The sequence below is a fragment of the Erythranthe guttata genome, chromosome 1 (genome assembly GCF_056151865.1).
Source record: "Erythranthe guttata isolate IM_541 chromosome 1, IM_541, whole genome shotgun sequence".
Taxonomy (NCBI): Eukaryota; Viridiplantae; Streptophyta; class Magnoliopsida; order Lamiales; family Phrymaceae; genus Erythranthe; species Erythranthe guttata.
This window is the reverse complement of record NC_142533.1, coordinates 6,890,523-6,912,760: the sequence shown is the minus strand read 5'-3', so window position 1 is coordinate 6,912,760 and position 22,238 is coordinate 6,890,523. Positions and strand designations below refer to the sequence as shown.

The 22,238-nt window shown below is 33.5% G+C and overlaps 1 protein-coding gene and 1 long non-coding RNA gene across 2 annotated transcripts in view; both read left to right on the top strand.

The window, feature by feature from the left end:
• LOC148772730 (putative disease resistance RPP8-like protein 4) overlaps window positions 1-22,238 on the top strand; it is a 68,521-nt gene that overhangs the window by 20,606 nt on the left and 25,677 nt on the right. The gene's annotated exons all lie outside the window — the stretch shown is intronic.
• Window positions 12,354-13,759, top strand: LOC148772731 (uncharacterized). Its single transcript, XR_016031615.1, has 2 exons — window positions 12,354-12,703; window positions 13,192-13,759. It is a non-coding gene; the product is annotated as an uncharacterized LOC148772731 (long non-coding RNA).

Sequence of the window (22,238 nt, the reverse complement as noted above, 5' to 3'; positions counted from 1 at the left end):
CAAAGACTCTCGTTCTACCACTATAAATAGGGACCCTCCATTCACAATTCAAGACACAATTGAAGGAGCAGAAATCGTAGGAGCAAAATTCTCTCTACAATTCAAGAAGCAATGAAGAAGAATCCGTAGGAGGTAAGATTCTCTCTCTACATTCAAAGTGTTCTTCGTCAAATTCGAGGTGTTCTTGAGCAAATTCAAGGCATTATTCATCAAATCCAGCGTTCGATCCGTGATAACGGTGCCAAACCTTCGGATTAACGTTAATCAATTCAAGTGAAGATCATTCGAAGATTGAAGGGCCAAATCCATCAAGAATTTCAAGATCTTCAAGTCAAATTTAGTCAAAGTTAAACGTTTGATCCGAGATTCAAGTCGCAAGACCCTTGGAAAACGTTATTCAAATCCAAAATCAAATCCGGAGAAGATCAAGTCAACGACCCGACTCCAAAAATTTAAGTCAACTATATATTGTTCTAGAGAGAAGAATCAGAGGATTAAAATAGAAATTGTAACCCGCAACTTATTTATTTTAATTCAATAAAATTATCTTTGTTCAATTTTTCTTGTTTGTTTATATCGCAGATAAGAATTTGTTGTTACAACAACAAAACTCATTATTATTGTGTAATAGACTAATATTAATATGTTGACCGTTCAACAAAGGTAAACATAATAAAAAACAAAATAATTAACATTACTGTAGTTGACAGTAATATTACTGTAACAACAAAAATATTACCGTCAACCACAATAATATTACCGTGTTTACAATAATATTACAAAAGTAGACAATAATATTATTACGTTACTCCGTCAACAACTCAAACAAAACAAAAAACCCAAAAATAATAATATTGATGTGGTTGACAGTAAGTTTATTGTGTTTACAGTTATTTTACTATCAACAACAGTAATATAATTACGTTGACTTGTCAAAAAATCAAAAAATTAAAAAAAAAAAAAAAACCAAAAAACCAAAAAAAATAATAATATCGTCGCCGACTCAAATTGTACTGTCGACGACAGTACAATAACATAAATGTACTGTCAACGACAATACAATTACGTTAATGCACTGTCAACGATAGTATAATTACGTTAATTTACTGTCAGTGATAGTACAATTACGATCAACATTTAGCGGTGGGCGTAAAACAACGGATTAAAAAAACTCACTAAAAAAAGTCAACATCGGAAACTGGTGGCGGAAAAAACAGACCAGAAAAAAAAAATTCGAAAAGGTTAACGCGGGAAACCGGAGGCTGAAAAAACAGACCAGAAAAAAAAAACTAAAAAAGAAAAATCAAAAGTCAAAGCCGGAAACCGGCGGCAAAAAAATAATTTCTTAAAAAAAGGTTTTAAAAAAAAAGTCAAAATTGAATTTTGTGGTCAAAATTGATTAAATTGGGGTTACAATTAAGAATTGGGTGTAAAAGGGTTGGGTTAATTTTGTCATATACATTAATATTTCCTTTATTTGTAGGGCGAATGGCAAAAAGGTTCATCCATCCCAAGGGACTTAAATGCACATTGGTCCACAAAAAAAAAACAGTCTTTCAAATAAACATATCTCCATGTCTTTAGTCAAAAATACCCTCCATATTATATTTTTTGTCAATTCCATCCATTATGCTCTAATTTCCTTAATATTACACATTGATCCCATATTTAAACAAATATATCACATTAACCGTCATTTTAATAATATTTTGAAAAAATATTTTTTTTTTCAGAAAATAATTTATTTTCAGAATATTTATTTTCCGGCTAGATTCCGGCGTTGACATTTTTTTTTTCCGAAACTTTTTTTTTTTTCTGAATTTTTTTCGGCTGGTCAACCACCGTTGACCGCAGGTTTTTTGGCGTTGACTTTTTTTTTTGGCGTTGACTTTTTTAATTTTGCTTTTTTTAGAAAAAAAAATATTTTAATTAATGTTACTGTCTTAGCTGCTAAATTACTGTCTCAGACAGTAATATTATAAATTTTATTTTTTCAGAACAATAATATTACGAATATTACTGTCCAAATAGTGATATTATTGAATGGGACATTAATATTACGGTCGGAGACAATAATATTACAGTCGAAGACAATAAAAAATGCAGGCGAAGACGATAAAATTAACTAATACAATAATATTACAGTCTCAGACAGTTAAATTACTGTTGGAGGCAGTAATTCAGCAGCCAAGACAGTAATATTAATTAAAATAACCTTTTTTTTTAGAAAAAACAAAAAAAAAAAAAAAAAGTCAATTAACAGTTAAATTACTGTCTCCGACAGTTAAATAACTGTTGGAGATAGTAATTAGCAGCCAAGATAGTAATATTAATTAAAATATTTTTTTAAGAAAAACAAAAGTCAATTAACAGTTAAATTACTGTCTCTGACAGTTAAATAACTGATGGAGACAATAATTTAGCAGCCAAGACAGTAATATTAATTAAAAAAAATTGATAAAGAAAAGTCAATTAACAGTTAAATTATTGTCTCCGACAGTTAAATAACTACTGGAGACAGTAATTTCAGTAATATTAATTAAAATATTTTTTTTTTCAGAAAAAACAAAATTATTATAAAAAAAAAAAAAAAAAAAAATCCACGCTAGAGACCGGCGTTCAACGGTGGCTGACCGGCGGTCTCCGGTAGTGGCAGGTCAAAATTGAAATTAGGGTTAAAATTAGTTAATTGGTGAAATTGGGCTAAATTAGGGTCTAAATCATGAAATTGGAGTTGAATTGGGTTTCCAATGAATTGAGGGTAATTTTGGTATATATAAAATGATTTTCCTTATTTGCAAATAAGTTGGAATGAGCTGGATTTATTTGAACGACAAAAAAGTTGGATGTCCATTTTTTAATTAAGTGCCCTTATCATGGGCCTATTTGCCATTTACACTTATTTATAAGACATATTAACGGGATGAGCTTATTGACGAAAGAGATATAGCCCTGAACCTAGAATAATAAAGATGGTTGGTGAGAGACTTATGCACAAAAACCTCATAAATAAATAAAAAGAAAGAAACCCAGTTGACCGGTTCAATCGTGAGCCAATAGCAAATGATGTTAGCCCTCCACATAGCACAAAATATAGGAAAACTATTGGATTGTAGCATTATAATCTTTTCATTTGAAGTTTCGACAAGAGAGAGCTATGTCCGAATTACATGATGTCAAAATAATTAAAAAACAAAAAATTGTATATATAATTAACTTTATTTTCCGTGTCACTCTTCCATATTTTATTAATAAAAGTAAGATTGCTCATGATAAAATCTAGGAAATTTTTTCGCTTATTTGATAGTTATAATTGTCATTTATTTAATTAAATATTTTTATTATTTTATTTCATTTAATATAATCTAGTTTAAAAAAATCTGTTACGCATCCAGATTTTTTGCCCCAAATACGTATCTTTTCCCACTAAAATTGCCATTTACTTAATATTGTTGGGCATTTTACAAATAAGCCCATCAATGGGTAAGTACTTATTCATAAAGGGGTCTAGATAAAAAAAAAATTACAAAAATAGTCCACACATGGTCCAGAGGTTTGTAAAAGACTAAAATAGCCCCTCACATTTTAATATGCTCTAATTTCATCATTTAATTTAATATAACCTCAATTTGACCCATATTTCACAAATTCAATTTTGACCCAAAACACAATTTTATGAACAATTTCGTCTGTCACCGCCGTAGACTTTTTTTTTCTTTAAAATATCTTTTGTTGTGTTAATATTCGTGTGCTAGAGATTAATATAGCAATATTGTTGTGGTTGACAGTAATATTAACAATATTGTTATTAAACACAGTAAAATTAACTATACTATAGTTTAACACAGTAATATTGCTATATTAATTTCTAAAACACGAATATTAACATAACAAAAGTCATTATTATTGCGTATAGAGTAATATCAGTATGTTGACCGCTCAATAAAAGTAAACATAATAAAAAGCCAAAAGAATTAATATTACTGTAACAACAGTAATATTACCATAAACCACAGTAGTATTATTGTGTTTACATTAATATTAAAATAATAATCAATAAAATTATTACATTACTCTGTCAATAACTCAAACAAAACAAACAACCCAAAAAATAATAATATTGATGTGGTTGACTGTAATATTATTGTGTTTACAGTTATTTTACTGTCAGCGGCAGTAATATAATTACGTTGACTTGTCAACAAATAAAAAAAAATGACAAAAAAATAACCAAAAAATAATAATATTGTCGTTAACTCTAGTTGTGCTGTCAATGACAGTACAATTACATAAATGTATTGTCAACGACAATACAATTACGTTAATGTATGTCAACGACAGTATAATTACGTTAATTTACTGTCACTGACAGTATAACTACTGTTAATGACAGCACAATTACGGTCAACATTTAGCGGCGGGCGTAGTAAAAAAATCGAAAAAGTCAATGCCGGAGACCTGCGGCAAAAAACTAATTTCTGAAAAAAAAAGTTTAAAAAAAGAAAGTTAAAATTGATTAAATAGGGGTTACAATTAAGAATTGAGTGTAAAGGGTTGGGGGTAATTCTTTCATATACATTAATTTTTCTTTCATTATAATATATATATATATATATATATATATATATATACCAAAATTACCCAAAATTCATTGAAACTAATTCAACTCCAATTTCATGATTTACACTCTGATTTAGCCCAATTTCATCAATTAACCAATTTTAACCCTAATTTCAATTTTGACCAGCCACCACCGGAGACCGCCGGTCTCCGGCGTTGACTTTTTTTTTTTTTTTTGAAAACTTTTTTTTTCCGGTAGGTCAACCGCCGTTGACTGCCGGGTCTCCGGCGTTGATTTTTTTTGTCTTTTTTTTTAATAATTTTTTTTTCTTAAAAAAGATATTTAATATTACTGTCTTGGCTACTAAATTACTGTCTCCAACAGTTATTTAACTGTCGGAGACAGTGATTTAACTGTTTATTGACTTTTTCTTTTCTTTTTTCTTCAAAAATATTTTAATTAATATTACTGTCTTGGTTGCTAAATTACTGTCTCCTGCAGTTATTTAACTGTCGGAGACAGTAATTTAAAATTGACTTTTTTTTTTTTAAAATAATATTTTATATTAATATTAGTCTCTAGGCTGCTAAATTACTGTCTCCAGCAGTTATTTAACTGTCGGAGACAGTAATTTAACTGTAAATTGACTTTTTTATTTTGAAATTTTTTTCTAAAAAAAGATTATTTTAGTTAATATTATTGTCTTGGCTGCTAAATTACTTTCTCCAACAGTAATTTAACTGTCTTAGAAAGTAATATTAATAGTATTACTGTTCGGGGAAATAATATTCATAATATTACTGTCTCAAACAGTAATATTACTGTCTGAGACAGTAATTTGGTAGCAAACACATTAATAATAATTAAAATATTTTTTTGTACAAAATAAATTTCGAAAAAAAAAAGTCAACGCCGGAGACGGCGGTCAACGGTGGTTGACCGGCCGGAAAAAAATTTCAAAAAAAAAAAATAATAAGTCAACCCCTGAATCTAGCCAGAAAAAAAAAATTCAGAAAAAGAAAATATTCTTTCAAAAAATTATTATTTTGGGGGTTAATGTGATATATTTGTTTAAATCTGGGGTCAATGTGTAATATTAAGGAAGTTAGAGCATAATGGATGGAATTGATAAGAATTATATTATGGAGGGTATTTTAGACTAAAGACATGGGGATGGGATTATTTGAAAGACTGTTTTGTTTGTGGACCAATGTGCATTTAAGTCCCATGTGATGGACCTATTTGCCATTCGCCCTATAAATTGAGGGGATGGGGTTATTGTCGAAAGAGATATAGCCTCTGAACTTAGAATAATAAAGACTGTTGGTCACGAACTTATGCACAAAAATCCTAATATTATTTTGGGTAAATTACAAAAAACCCCCTGAGGTATGGTCAAATTACAAAACCCCCCCTCTTGTTTGGATAATTACATATACCTCCCTCAACTATGATTTTTTCTTACACCTCCACCCTTATTGTGCCAAATTCAATATAATCATCTAGATTCCGTGTAATGTGCTCTAGTTTGTATTCGTTTTGTGTAAAAATACAGTTTCCGATGCACTACAAACTGATATACACAAGATAAAAATCACATATTATGATCATCTTACTTCATAATGTAGAGTTTGAATGGTATCTTACGGGGGTGGTTGTAATTATCCAAACTAGAGGGATGTTTTTGTAATTTGACCATACCTCAGGGGGGTGTTTGTAATTTACCCTATTATTTTTATGAGAAAATTATGTAATAATTTAGAAAAAAAAAATTATGCACGTATATCCTTTAAAATAGCTTAGATTTTCTCTTTTTTTTTTTTGTTTTTTTTTACTTATACATATCACAATCCTTCAAATCAATAAATTTTCAATTTAAATGATCCAAAAAAATTGAAAATTTTGGCTGATTTCATTTTCCTTGATATCAGCCAGAAATCATGGTAACAAATTTATATATATAGGCAAACTACCAAAACCCCCCTGAGGTAAGCTTAAATAACGAAAATCCCCCCCCCCCCCCCACGTTCTCGTAATTACGAAAACCCCCCTTGACTAACGGTTGACCGAATTTTTTTAACCGAAAACGTGAAATGTCTATTATATCCTTCTGTTAAATATGTGAAAAAAAAAGAAAAAAAAAGCTGAAAATGTGGTGGCGGTCACAGGACGCGATTTCGGACGACGATTTTCGGACCACCATGGATTCTTTTGGGTATTTTTATGGTTTAATTATAATATAAAAGTAGAAATTAAATTGATAATTGAGATAGAAATTGGGGGAAGAAATTAGAGAGGAAGAAAACTTGGGGAAGAAGAAGAATACATAGATAAGAGAGAGATTCTGAAAATTGGCTTAATTGCCTTTCATCAACTCGTCCAACCCTTATAACAAAAACCTCTAATAATAATTAAAATCTGAAAATAACAATTAAATTATTTAATTAATTTCTTCCAATCTCCAATTGCACTTGGGCCCGACTCATTAATAAATTTCGGCCCACTTGTTTTCGGCCCAGCTGCAAAACTCAATCCCACTTCACTTCCAAAATTATTGCCGTTCTTCAACTCACCACCGTCGCCACCGTTGTTGCTGGCCGCCGTCACCGTCATGGGTCATGACATTACCCCCCGCTGAAGACGATCCTTGTCCCCAAGGATCATAACCTAGGAAACAAATCAACAATGCACAGTGATCGGCCCATCTAGCAAAAGTGGGACCGGAATTTTTCGACTGACTCAGAAGTTGAGTGACATCCGCATTACATCGTTTTATCATGTGTTTGTCCAGAATTTTGAGAGGATAAATTTTTAAGTGATGATCTTCATCCTTACCAATGACTTCGTAGATACCAAAATATCGATCGTAAAACTCCTGATTCCTGCAAAGTGCTTCGATGTTCTGTTGAAATGGTGAGAGTATATCGTAAACTTCCTTAATTACCCACCTAAAAAACTCGACATGCTTTCTTCTTTACTGCAAACCACTCCATAAACATTGGAGCTCGATGTGTATTCTCTTGAATTACATCAAGTGCCGATGTTCTGTCATTGATAAATGACCATGCTTCTTCGTTAGTACTGCCCAAATAAGGGCATAAGGATAGGAGTGCTAAAGTGTACCCGTAAAGCACTTCTCCTAAGCTCGGTCTGAGTTGAATTTCCACCCACCCATCTGGAGATGATTCATAACGGACCATACTCGGTAAAAATTCGGAACGGACCTGTTGAATTCTAACTTGATCCCCATAGATTGTCTTCAATAATTTCCCCGAATTTTCCCAACCTAAATCTGTCAAGGAACTAGGCAAATGATTCGGTAAATTATGCAGTACAATATTTGCTTCCAGTGTCTTCACAACCCCATAGAATTTGCCCATTGCAAAACCGCAATTGCTCGATTCCGCTTTTCTAACACATAAGAAAATTAGAGAACTCAAGAACATGGCTTTCACCCCTGCCAACACTAAACAATAACGCGGTGGAGGTTCCGGTGATGGCCGAGGTCTTTTCGGTAAGACCATCAACGTAGCACGCTTCAACACCTTGAACCTGGAACAAGCCTGCAATAAAATTATTGAACCAACATTGACAGTTGCAGATCTGAAATCCTCTTCAATGCGATCATTTCGCATCTTTAATACCTCAGGCACAAACCGAACCGAAACTAAAACACCTTCGAGTAATTCTACTCTCCAACCGTGAGAATCACATAGCACTTCGACTGAGCAACCCTTCGTTGTACCATTTCCAACCGCAATTTCCATAAATTCCTTTTCAGCTTCACTTACTATTAGTCCCTTCTCCATCTCCGCTTTATCACTCACAAAACTATTCATGAAATAAGTTTCATCACAAACACTAGCATTTAACAGTAACAAATGAGGCTTTCTTTCCTCAAACTCATCTATGTTCTGCTCAAGTGAGTATTCTTGCGCTCGATTAGATTTTCAAATCTAGCCAACACAAGATTCACAAAAGAATCCCAAGTTAAATCTCTACCCTTTTCTAATATATGCCCATACCAAGTGGCAGCCCTTCCCTCAAAATGACATGATGCCAAATAAATTTTTTGTTGGTCTGACATTTTAGGAATCAACCGAAAGTAGCCTGTCCAATTTAACACCCAAATCCTAGGATTTGTTCCATCAAACGTGGAAAACTCATTTCTAGAGGTAGGTTTAGAATCGACCTTGAATGGTTCAGAATTACTACATGCTTCAAGTACCGACAAATCGGAGTCATAGTAAGTCCCTTCTTCATTAGCTTTGTCCACCTTCCCATCAATAAGCATCTTCCTCGACAGTTGGACAATACTCTTCGATTGATAAATAACAAATAGTGGAGGCGGTTCAGGTGACGGACGAAATATTTTTGGCAAGATAATCAATGTAGCATGCCTCCATATATTTGATCCGGAGTATACTATCCGGCCTGTTACAAACTTCCTCTTGGGCATTTCAACAAATACCTTCGATCTAGGTACTTGAACCACATTTTCTTCACAGGATAACTCAAGTAATTTGAAGGCTTCATATGGCACATTGAAGTTCCTCATGAAATTCCCAGACCTTTCAGAAGTTATATCTGAATCATCAACCTCTTTTATAATAGGAAACTCCACTATATTTTCAATCCCATGCTCCACAGACAACGACTCATCAAACAACAATACTTCCCGATTTTCAGTAATATCTTCACTATCAACCGACTCCATAATGCAGAGCTCATCTTCAATCATATCTTCTTCTTTAGCTAATTCTAACATAGGATTTTCTATTTCCTTTTCCACTTCTACTCTTTCAGACAATTCATCGAACACAATCAACTCTTCCATTTTAGGGGATTCATTTTTTTGACTTGATATAAACCCTTCAATGTCGTTTAGAATTAGAGGTTCAGAGGAGTTTCTTACCGAATCTTCAGGGAGAGGGTAATACAGCTCAAACTTCTCTACCAATTTAGCCATTTGAATATGCAGCTCTTCACAAGTTTTCTGAAATTTCTTTTGATTTTCTGCCATTTTTTTGGTCATAGATTCAATATAATCATTATGTGCCTCAACTGTAACTCTCGCAGCCATGCTCCCAGGTTTGAAAATCAAAACCTTGCTCTGAGTACCAAATGTAAGATCCGAGCTATTTTTGGGTATTTTTATGGTTTAATTATAATATAAAAGTAGAAATTAAATTGATAATTGAGATAGAAATTGGGGGAAGAAATTAGAGAGGAAGAAAACTTGGGGAAGAAGAAGAATACATAGATAGATAAGAGAGAGATTCTGAAAATTGGCTTAATTGCCTTTCATTCAACTCGTCCAACCCTTATAACAAAAGGGTCCATTTGATATACACCCTTAATATGAAAAATATATAGGGATAGGTCCACCCCTAAAATTCTTTCTTTGAGATAACCCCTGGAGAGGCAAAAGTACTATTGTGCCCTTATATCTAATTTTTGTTCAACTGCATTCAGCATTTTCGCTAACTGCATTCAGCATTATGGTCAACTGCAATTAGCATTCAGACCTGCATTTATCACATTCTCAGATTTTTTTAATAAAAAATTATAAATGTTTATTTTATTATACTTTTTATATATACCTCTGTTGTAGTTTTTATTTTTTTTATTTTTTAAAATTGCTTAATTTTTTGTAAATTTTAATTTTAATATTTTTTAAAAAAAATTTAATTTTAATATTTTTTTAAAAATTTTAAATTTTTAAATCTTTAATTTTTAATTTTGTTTCAATTTTTTGATAAATTTACTGTATTGAAATTGAGTAGACATGACTCCTGTATATATATTACATATGATTATATAAAAAAAACTTCATCTATACCAAAAGTAAAAATTCACAATTTAATCTTGATATTATAAATCAATTAATACCCAACAAAAAATTGGAAAAACACAATCATCAACATCACTGTACATCAGAAAAAACACATAACTTATATAGCTTATATATAACAATATATTACTACGAGTTACTACACGTGACTATATATGACTACACATGACTATATATGACTACACGTGACTATATATGACTACACATGACTATATATGACTACATGTATATGACTACACGTGACTATATATGACTACACATGACTATATATGACTACATGTATATGACTACACGTGACTATATATGACTACATGTATATGACTATACGTGACTATATATGACTACATGTATATGACTACACGTGACTATATATGACTACTATGTGACTATATATGACTACATGTATATGACCACATGTGACTTATAGTCAGATATAGTGTAGTTTGTATTTATAGCTTCAAATCCTACTTTTCAACACAACAACAATTTCAATCTATCGATTGCAAAACAACTGCACCATGTGCTGCTGTTGGAGCAGCCTTTGGCGTTGCTGATGGAGCCTGAGATAGATCAAATCCAGCTACCAATGGCTGTCATCGCTGAATTTTTCAAGTTTTCCAGCGAACAAAAAAATTGAAAAAACACAATCATCAACATCACTATACCTTAGAAAAAACACATGTTTATATATAACTATATGTCGCTATATGTTAACACACGTGACTATATATGACTATATGTATATGACCACATGTGACTATATATGACTATATGTATATGACCACATAAGACTACATATATGACTACAATTATATGACCACATGTGACTATATAGTGTAGTTTGTATTTATAGACTCAAATACCAATTTTCAATACGACAACAACTCTAATCGGTTGCAAGAGAACTGTTTTGAATTGAAGAACACCGTCCACTTCTTACCTCCGTCTCTCTCTAAAATCTCAATCTGAAGGCTCTTCCACCATTTTCTAAAAAAAGATGATGCAAGAAATGTGAATGGGCCACCCGGATTTCACCTACTAAGCCTCTCGGAGTATCTAGAACCAGATTCGAATCCTTCCACATGGCACACAAGGTTCTAGTTGGGGACACTCCTTACGTCCCTACCAAAAACATTCAAGTGAGTTTTAATTTTAATTTATTTAATAACTTTTATTTTATATATTTTTTTATGAATTTCAAAATAATTTGGTTTAAAAAAAAAAAACTGGTATATATATACTACCAGAAGGAACATCCTTCATCTCATCAAAATAGCAAATTCCCACTATTTAAATCAACAATCTCTAAACACATTCATCCAAGAACAGAACATATAAATATATATATATATATATATATATATATATATATATATATATATATATATATATATATATATATATATATATATACTAATTAGGTTTTAGGCACAAAGCAGCATCTTTCACATACCGGCGGGATCAACTCAACGTCACAGCGGCGGGCGGCGGGGGGCAGCAGCTGGCGGCGAAAGGCGGTGGGGAGCAGCGGCGAAAGACGGTGAGTGGGTAGCAGCCGGCGGCGGAAAGCAGAGGAGCAGCGGTTGGCGGCGGAAAACGGTGGGGAGCAGCGGCGGAAGGCGGTGATGGGGCAGCAACCAGCGGTGGAAGGCAATGGGGAGGAGCAGATCTGGCGAGAGAGGAGAAGATGGAGAGAGAGAGAGAGAGAGAGAGAGAGAGAGAGAGAGAGAGAGAGAGAGAGAGAGAGAGAGAGAGAGGGGGAGATGTGTCGTTTGGTGGGTGTGAGACGGAAGATAGAGAAATTTAGGGAAATATGGTATTTATTGAATTGAAATTAAAAGGGTAAAACAGGTATTTTAATTTGTCTAGGGGGGTCTGTCAAATTAAGATTAGAATTTGGGTTTTTGACTAGGAAAGAAAAATCAATAGGACCTATCCATATATATTTTCAAAACTAGGGGTTATCCCTCATTTCCCCATAACAAAAACCTCTAATAATAATTAAAATCTGAAAATAACAATTAAAATATTTAATTAATTTCTTCCAATCTCCAATTGCACTTGGGCCCGACTCATTAATAAATTTCGGCCCACTTGTTTTCGGCCCAGCTGCAAAACTCAATCCCACTTCACTTCCAAAATTATTGCCGTTCTTCAACTCACCACCGTCGCCACCGTTGTTGCCGCCGCCGTCACCGTCATGGGTCATGACATTCTGCTGCAGGCGGTGATGGTGGAGCTTCTGAAGAAGTTTGCCGACACCGTGAGGCTGAGCTTTGCGGAGTGGGGTGTTGTTACGAGCTCATTCCGGAAGACATAATTATAGCTAGAGGAAGAGAAGACATGCAGAAAAAGAGACGAAGAGGGAAGAAGACATGCAGATTATTCAATATTATATTTACCGCACCTATATTACTAAGACGTAGTTAATAACGCGCTTCGGTTTAGCGTTTTCAAGCCTTATCACGTTTTTATTAGTAGCGGCTCTCATCATGACACGTGGCCGAAGAATAAAGGAAGAAAAGGAAGAGTTGCTGGCTAGTAAATCGTTATTACGTATTTTATCTTAAGTAGCACTTTCTAGTTATAGATTGAGTATAAATAGGGAAAGTTGAGCTGAGAGAAGGTAGCTGATTTTTAGGTTAAGTTTTCTTAGGTTTTGAGCTGAATGTTTGGACTTGTTTCTCGAAGCTTTTCGTGTGTTTAAGCTTCCCGATTCAATCTCTGTTATCTGTAATTTCCATTTATCAATATATATATTTTGTGTTGCTATCAGGTGTACAAAGGCAACCTCCACAAGGTGCCGGATGTTCCCCGCAATTGGCCGTGCCCATCTCCGACGATTTCACCCAAGGACTTCAAAAATCTCCTCCGCCGCCGCGCCAGAGCCCTCTCCCGCCTCCATTCCTCCGACGACGACGTAGCCGCGATTTCAAACCCTAATCCCAATCCAGAGGTCGCTAATTCTGCTCCGATTCTCCCCGATAATGCCGTGAGTGATAACGATGGTGGTGTTATTGCTGATAATCCCTGCTCTGAAGCTGAATTGCTGCCGACGGGGAATTTGAAGGATGAAGAAGGGGAAAAGGAGGAGGAGGAAGTTAGAGAAGAGGGGAAAATGGCGGATGAGGGAAAAGATTCTGTGAGGAAAATGATGGAGGAGGAAAATCCGGTGGTACAGGTACTTTCCTTCGAGATTTTATAACATTTTACGCGGATTTGTAGAACTTTTTCGATTTTTGAAGTGATGTGGAGGATTTGGAATTTCTGATATCTCATGTGAATTAATTTGCTCGTTACTGTGTTTGATACGAACAAACTGAATTTCGTCATGAAAGTTCAAATTTTAAAATTCATTTGTCCTTCACGATTGTGTTTCTTTGCGAATTTGTTCGTACTTGCAGTTACAAATAGTATCTTGTAGTAAATCAGCATTTTTTGATGTGGTAAAGGTAATTGTGCAGAAGATGTTTGGCTTTCTGGTTTCGGTATATGAATTCGGGAACAGGGTTAATAATATGAATGTTCGTCCTCAATGTGGCTAGTTTCGACAAAAGCAAAATAAATTCTGAATGTTTTTATCATATTTGTTTTTCTACTTTTTTCGACTTTGCGGCTCAGCAGATTGGGTTATGAGTTTAACTAGCTATAAGTTTAAGCTAATGGTTGATTATGATAGCAAGGAGAATTCACTAAGCAATATGTATAGCAACCAAATATGAAGCTTCTATACGAGTTTCTCCATTTTTTTCTGTAATAGAATTTGCTTATCAAAAGTTATCAGTGTTGTTGTAGTTGTGTACATATTTATGACCCCTATAAAATGCTTACAATTACCCCCCTAAGGGTAATTTCGTGTACAAGGGCAAAATTGGTATTATCGGAGGAATATTCGGGAGAATCAAAAAGATTCTATCGAGTTTAACACCGTTAGAGCGATTTGTAAGATGTCTGCATACCTCAGGGGGGGTTTCGTAATTACGAGAACGTGGGGGGAATTTCTGTTATTCAGACTTACCTCAGGGGGGTTTTGGTAATTTGCCCTATATATATATATATATATATATATATATATATATATATATATATATATATAGGGATAATTAAATTTTTGGTTCCTATACTTACCATACAAAATGATTTTTGTCCTCAAACATTTTATGTCACGGTTTTTGTCCTCAAACTTAACACTTTTTAACAATTTGGTTCGGCCGTTAGATTTGATGTTAAGTTGGATGGAGTCAGTCACGTGCGCCTCACATAACATCCATTTGGTAGACAAAACATGAGCTCGAAGACAGCTAATCACGCCTCATTCTCTCTCCCCTAATTTCGTAACCCCGCTCTATCCCTATCATGCAATGAAAATGAGTTTTTTATTTATTATTATAGTCTCATGTCCACAACTGTAAAATATAGATCAAGAGATAGAAAGAGAGGTAAAACCATGTGTATAAATTTGACGTGCAATTTTTTATAACATATCCCTTATTGCTGACAAACTCTATCGAATATGCTTAATCAACTATTTATTTGGTGGATGATGAAATTGAGGTTAGCAATCAGGTGGATGATAAAATTGAATAAAGGAATTGAAAACAAATTTCATATCACTTCAAGTTCATACTCTACTCTACCAAAAATAAAAAAATTGTTAGATTTATAGGAATCAAAATTAATATTAAAAAAAGGGAGAGAACCGACGAATAGAAAAATAAATGCATTTTCATCAAAGAAGTTGCGGAAAATTTCCTATCCAACCAGGTTGATGAAATAAATGTGTATAAATCAAACTTGCAATTTCTTGTCAAGAATCTTAATCCATGGTCCAAGATGACTGTTTTGAGGTGAATTTCGTGGTTTACATAGGGTTTTGGGTTAGGGAATCGGGTAGAGAGAATGGGGACTTATCCGTGTCTTCCAGCTCATTTTTTGTTTGCCAAATGGACGTCACGTGAGGCGCATGTGACGACTCCATCCAACTTAACAGCCAAATTTGACGGCCGAACTAAAATTATCAAAAAGTGACAAGTTTGAGGACCAAAATCGTGGCGAAAAATGTTTAAGGACAAAAAGTGTAATTTTCCCTCTTATGTATAAAAGAAAAAAAAAATGGTGTATTTTTAGGGGTTAAAATATCATATTACACATTAGAGATAATTTTTATTAGGCAATTAAGTGATAATGTTAAATCATACATTGTACTAATTATATATACTGAAATGATTTACACAGGATTGAAATTACGAATACCGTTCATTCTATTCCTGACTTTTTCTCTCTAAAACCACCAAAACCCCCCAAAAGCCCCAAAACTTAAAAAACCCCACAACAATTCTCACAAGTCGTCCCAAATCCGAAAATCTCTCTAAAATTAAAGGTAATTTCTCATTTAAATTAGTTATATGGGTTTAATTTGTGGTTAATTTGGTGTTAATCATGTGAAAACCCCCAAGAAATCGTGTTTTGGGGGGTTATTTTGTTGATGTTGCGCGATTTTCACGCCCAAAACGAGCATGTGATAATCGTTTACACGCCCAAAATGGGCGTGGAAATGCACTTTTTTAGTTTATTTATTTAATTACAATCTTTTGTTTTTATTTCATTCATTAGTTAATTAATTTGTATCATTGTCAGACTATTACGTATTTTTAGGTTTTTTTTATTATCGACAGGCTGTTATTTATTCTTATATGTTTTTTTTAATTATGACCGGATTATTATTTATTTTTATGTTTTTTTTTTATTTTACATAAACATCAAACAAATATATTACATAAACATCAAACAACACAGAACTACATAAAAAGAAAATACATCAACAATTGTTTAGAATGGGAATAAACATCAAACAATACAAGAACTACATACAAAAAAAATACATCAACTACTGTTTATAATGTCACACGCTCGACGTCTACCCCACCAATGCATCGTCAAAATCTATCAACTCATCCCTCGAGTTAAATAATTTGGTTACTATAAAATGCTCACTATAATCAACTTCGAACATAAAATAATTTTGTTGCTCTTCCTAAAATTACGAAACAAAATAACGTTAAAAGAGTATTAGAAAAATAAAAAAAACTGCAAAAGTGGTTGGCGCCCAAACGGGGCGCGAGAAACAGTGTCGCGCCCAAACCGGGCACGAAAAGGCCGACTGGGCGCCCACTTTGGGCGTGGATTGGTCTTTTTTGCGTCGAGTTTGAGCGTGAAAATCATTTTTCAGCACCCACTTTGGTCGTGAGTCACGGTTTCCCGATTTATAGAACAAAAACGAACAAATTTTACCTCATTGGATTGTGTATCTCAATATTCATCCGATGCACTCATTTTCCTTTGTTAATCGCTACAATAAGATGGGTTTTGGAACGATTTCTTATATAAAAGCTTGAGATGATTTTTTTTCTAGAGAGAGAAAGAGAGGTAGAGAGTGAATTATTGTAAACCCTTATTCATAAAAATGCTACCACAAATATCAAGTTTTTTATATTTATGGAGGTAACGTCTTTATAGAAATTTGAGCCCAATTTCATCGGCATTCCTTGATATTTAATGGCATCATTGATTTACATTTAATTGAGACCTGTTATGAATGATAAAGTAGAAGATTCGTCAGATTTCTTTCTTAACATGGATAAGATAAATATACAACCATATTACATCAATTACATAAAGTTGAATTAATAAATATGGGGAAAAATGTTTATAGACGGAAATTTATCACTAATACATATAGCAAAACACCATCAAAATGAATTGAAATCTTAATTTTGTCGTTTAAATCAATGTTATCAGAACCGGACCGGACCGGACGGTCGGACCGGTCCTACCGCGACCCGCCACAAAAGCGGTTCGGTCTGACGCTGAAAACCGGGATATTCAAGAACCCGGGTCATATGTCAAAAACCCGGTTCGACCGGCAAAACCCGGCGAACCCGGAAACCGGTCAATGACCCGGGGTTTTATCTAAAACACTTCACGATGGCTGTTAGTGGCCGGATTTGCGCAAAATTCGCCGGAGGTGGCCGGATCTAAAGGCTGTGGGTGGCCAGAATTCAATAGATCTGACATAGAAACTGAAAACAAAAAAAAAAAAAAAAAAAGGAGAAAAAAAAGGGGAGAGAGACGGGAGGAAGGTATGTGGGTAGAGGTGATAAGAGGAGATAAGGTGGAGAGAGGAGAGATAATAGAAAAGAAAAAGGGGTCATTACCAATACACCCCTCCTATAGATAAAAAATAGTGATATGTTCATGCTATAATTCTTTCTTTATGAAAACCCCTTAAAATATTTAATTCCAATTTTACCCTTATACTACTTTTTTTTAATAATTATCTAGTATTAACAAAATTCCTATTAATAAGGAAACTAAATCCCGCACGTTTTTTTATTATAATTATCTACTATTTACAAAATTCCTATTAATGAGCCACCAAATCCCGCTAATTAGGAATAATTAGTATAATTTATCGCAATTATTTATTTTTTCTCTCTTTCCATAATAACAATTTAATTCCTAAAAATGTGCTTCCAAATTCCTAAAAAAATGCTACCAAATCAAAAAAATATATATATTTTCGGATTTTATTTTTTTATTTTTTATTTTTATATTATTTTCGGACTTTATTTAGCCATTTTTTATTTATTTTTATTTTTAATATTTTTTAATAAAAATATTTTTTTTAATTTTTTTTTATTTTTTAAAACAAAAAATTGAAATTTTTCTCTCCACAAGTTTGCAACCCGAATATGACTATAGTTGAATATGACTATATGTGACTATATTAACTGTAGTCATATTCTTTCTTTACATTGTTGTTTTTTTTATTTTGAAATTAAAAATTCCGATTATATGGCATAGTCATGTTTACCAAATCATATAAAACAACGAATATTCCCTATTGTTTACGAAAACAATCCAATCAGTATCCACACAAAAAATCAATTTGAATCTACTTACTAGAAGTCAACTTGAAAACGAGAAGATAGATTATATTCAACAATAGTCATATTCATATTCGGAAAATACATAAATATGACTATAGTCATATTCGAATATGACTATAGTCATGTAACTGCTGTTGTTCAGATCAGGAAAAAAAAATTGAAAGAGAGAGTGGGGAACAAACAAGAAATTCATAAATCACTAATCGAGTGAATCAACAATAGTCATAATTATTAACAGAACAGTGAGAATATGACTATTATGTGAGTCATATTCAGTAAGTCATATTCAGTAAGTCAGTAAGTGAGAATATACCCTCGCCATATCCATCAACATTGTAAGTCATCGATACATCCCTCGCATTCAAACTGCACCACTTATCGGTGACAAAAGCCAACGAGGTCTTCATACACAAAATCACCCTGACATATCTTCACCCAAAACGAGCCTCCATACTTCAACACAATCATCAAGGTTGACGACATGTTGTGCAGTACTACACAAAAAAATTTGAGAATGTGACTACTATGTGACTACTTCTGATGAATAAATCTGCACTACTCTGTAAATGCAAAACACATGATATTATGTGAATTCAATTCAACCACAACAAACACATTGAAACTTACACTAACATATCAAGTAACGCAAAAAATAAATTACAAAAAAATTACACTAGCGTATCAATTAACACAAAACGAACAAAAGATTTACTGAGTAGCCACAACGTGACTCTGTGTAAAACGGAATAAATTTTTCAATCAGTAACGATCCTTTACACCAATTAAGACGACCCAAAAGAAACAATAAAAATTCGGTTCTACATACACACATATCTGGATACACACACTACAACCCAGCCCCATTTACAAAAACCAACAAAAATAAAGCAGAATCTCTAACCTTCAAACGCAGTTTAACTCCGGCAACGAACAAAGAATGTTTGAACGACCATGAAATCTCTATTCTCACCTAATCTCGGCTGAACTCACGTCTGTATATCAAAGAGAATCACGTCCGCCTATAATAAAGGGAAACGGTTATGGAAAGATATCGTGATTAAATATTTGATTTATTATAAAAAACTGTTAATAAGGGTACTTATGTCTTATTATGTTTAATTGAGGGGGTTTCACTAATTAAGTTTGGGATGTGGGTTTGTGCAAAAGTCTTAAAAGTCAATTGGGTTTTACTCATAATATTTTTCATTTGAGGGGGGTATTGCATATTTTCCCAAAGAAAAAAAATAAGTATAAAAAATATATAAGAAAAAATTGGGTGTGGAAAATAATAAAAGGAATAGTTTATATATTTAAAAAGTTAATAATAAAAGGGAAGAGAGTGTGAAAAATAAAATAACATATATAGAAAATATAAATTTAAATATTAAAATTGATAAAATAATTAAAAAATAAAAAACCCGGGTCAAACCCCGTTGAACCGGTCCAACCGTGACCCAAATGCCTATTCGGTTTTGTGTCCGGTCCGATTCTGATAACATTGGTTTAAATTGAACTTTACCCAGTATTAATTTTACTCCAATCTTGTGCATCGCACATTCCAAAAATCTAGTATCTATAAGATAAGGGTAAACTACAAACACCACCCTGAGGTATGGTCAAATTACAAAACCCCCTTCTTGTTTGGATAATTACATCAACCCCCCTCAACTATGATTTTTTCTTACACCTCCACCCTTATGGTGCCAAATTCAACATAATCATCTAGATTCCGTGGAATATGCTCAAGTTTGTACTCGTTTTGTGTAAAAATACAGTTTCCAATGCACCACAAACTGATATATACAAGCTAAAAATCACATATTATGATCACCTTGCTTCATAATGTAAAGTTTGAATGGGATAAAACGGGTACAAAAGTAATAATATTCCATATAATCTCGAAGATTCCACTAAATTTGAGGAGTTGAGGGGGTGGTTGTAATTATCCAAACAAAATGGGTGTTTTTGTAATTTGACCATACCTCAGGGGGTGTTTGTAATTTACCCATAAGATAAATGTAACAAAAAGAAGTACATTTAAATTACAATAGAAGACACACAAAGGTACATTTAATGCAAGAATATTGAACAAAAGATTCCACCAAATAGGTTGTCCATATAGAGAGGACAAGGATCTAGAAATTCACATAAGTTAATTATTTGACTCTACCCAAAAACTAAACAAGGAAAATTTATTTATATTAAATTATGCATTAACTTCCTAATAACAAAATAGAATTGCCCAATTAGGAGTAGTGCAAAGTGGAGCTGCTTGGTGAAGCTGCCAATTTGATATCGGTTGAAAAATACTAAATTGCAATCTCGGTACGGTATTCTTGAAGCTTGTACTTCTTTCCATTCAACTAATATAAGGAGCAATGTCCCACAAGGGATGGCCTAGCCGTTGGAGCAAGTGAGTTTGTGTCAACTGACCTAGTTTTAATTCTTTTGCCAACGGTCGCTACGTGGAGCTTGTCACACATGGTTAGCCTAGTGTGGTTTATATCTCTCCTATGATTTGCAAGCTATTATACAATAGTGTAGATTTACCCAGTGCACCTATATGGTTGGCTACGGTTTCCTTCATTAGCAAAAAAAATAAAAAATATAAGGAACAACGATGCAAGGATGAACCTAGAGGTTGTAGCAAGAGAGCTTATGTCAATTGACTCAAGTTCGAATCTCATTGTGAGCGGTCGTTAGATTGAGTTTGGCACACATTGTTAGCCCAGTGTGATTTACATCTCTGGTATGATTTGCAAGCTATTCTGCGAGAGTGTAGATTTACACAGTGCTCCTATACGGTTGGTTCTTGGTTCCTTCATTACAAAAAAAAAAAAATTAAGGAGCATCTCGTTCCAGTTAGCTTGCACGATATTCAGGGGAGCAAGCAATTTGATTCTCTACACCAAATCAGCACCATTGACTGCAAATGGATAATAATCTTGGATGATTGTTAGTTCAGTCAGCTGAACTGAAACTTCTATTATCTCTTAGGTAAACGCCTTTGAGTGGTAAGCTTTTCTCCGAGGTCCTCTATCTTTTAGGAGGATTTCTTCGAGCGGTGATCCAAAAAATGGAGGAAAATGAAGTTAATACAAGCGACCAAGAATTCGGTTCACCACTTGAAGAAATCCACCAAGAGATATAAGATCCTAGAGAAAAGCTCACCACTCAAAGGAATCCATGTAAGAGACACAGGGCTAGGTATTAGAAAAGTATTAGAGACTTTAGTTTATTCTTAACTCGAACAGACTACCGATATGCAAATTACAACTCAATATCCCTCCAGCTTAGAAATTTTAAGAGATACTTCTTGAAAATCTTCCATATCGGGCTTTTAGTAATCCCCAACATAATAAAAGACTCTAGAAACAATCGGAAAACTTTTAGAATACTACTAATAAGAGTTCAAATGGAAAAAAAGAAGAAATCATAATAAAGATTTCGAAAAATAGGTGTTAAATGCGTACTTGATCATCTTCGTAGTCAACTTGGACACCTTGTACGGAATTTGTCATAACTTCTTCTAGAAAACTCCAAATGACGCACCGTTTGAAGGGTTAGCAACTACACAGGCAGAGCTTTCCAGCCATATAAGATTAATCCCAGTCACTCCGGAATTAAGTATGAAGCTGACTTAGAAAACTGGTTCAATATGCTCATTTTTCTGCAACTTCATTAATTGTGCTCACTAACCTTTTCTGTTAAAGGAGGATAGTTACTGTTTCCTCAATTTCCCTCGTGGTTTCGAGCCCATGACCAAATAAGTCATTGGTGCAAGGTGCTCACCACCATGTCATTGAATGTGACTACTCTTGATACTTCTTTCAATTCAACTGAAAAATAAGGAACATCTCGTTCCAATTAGCTT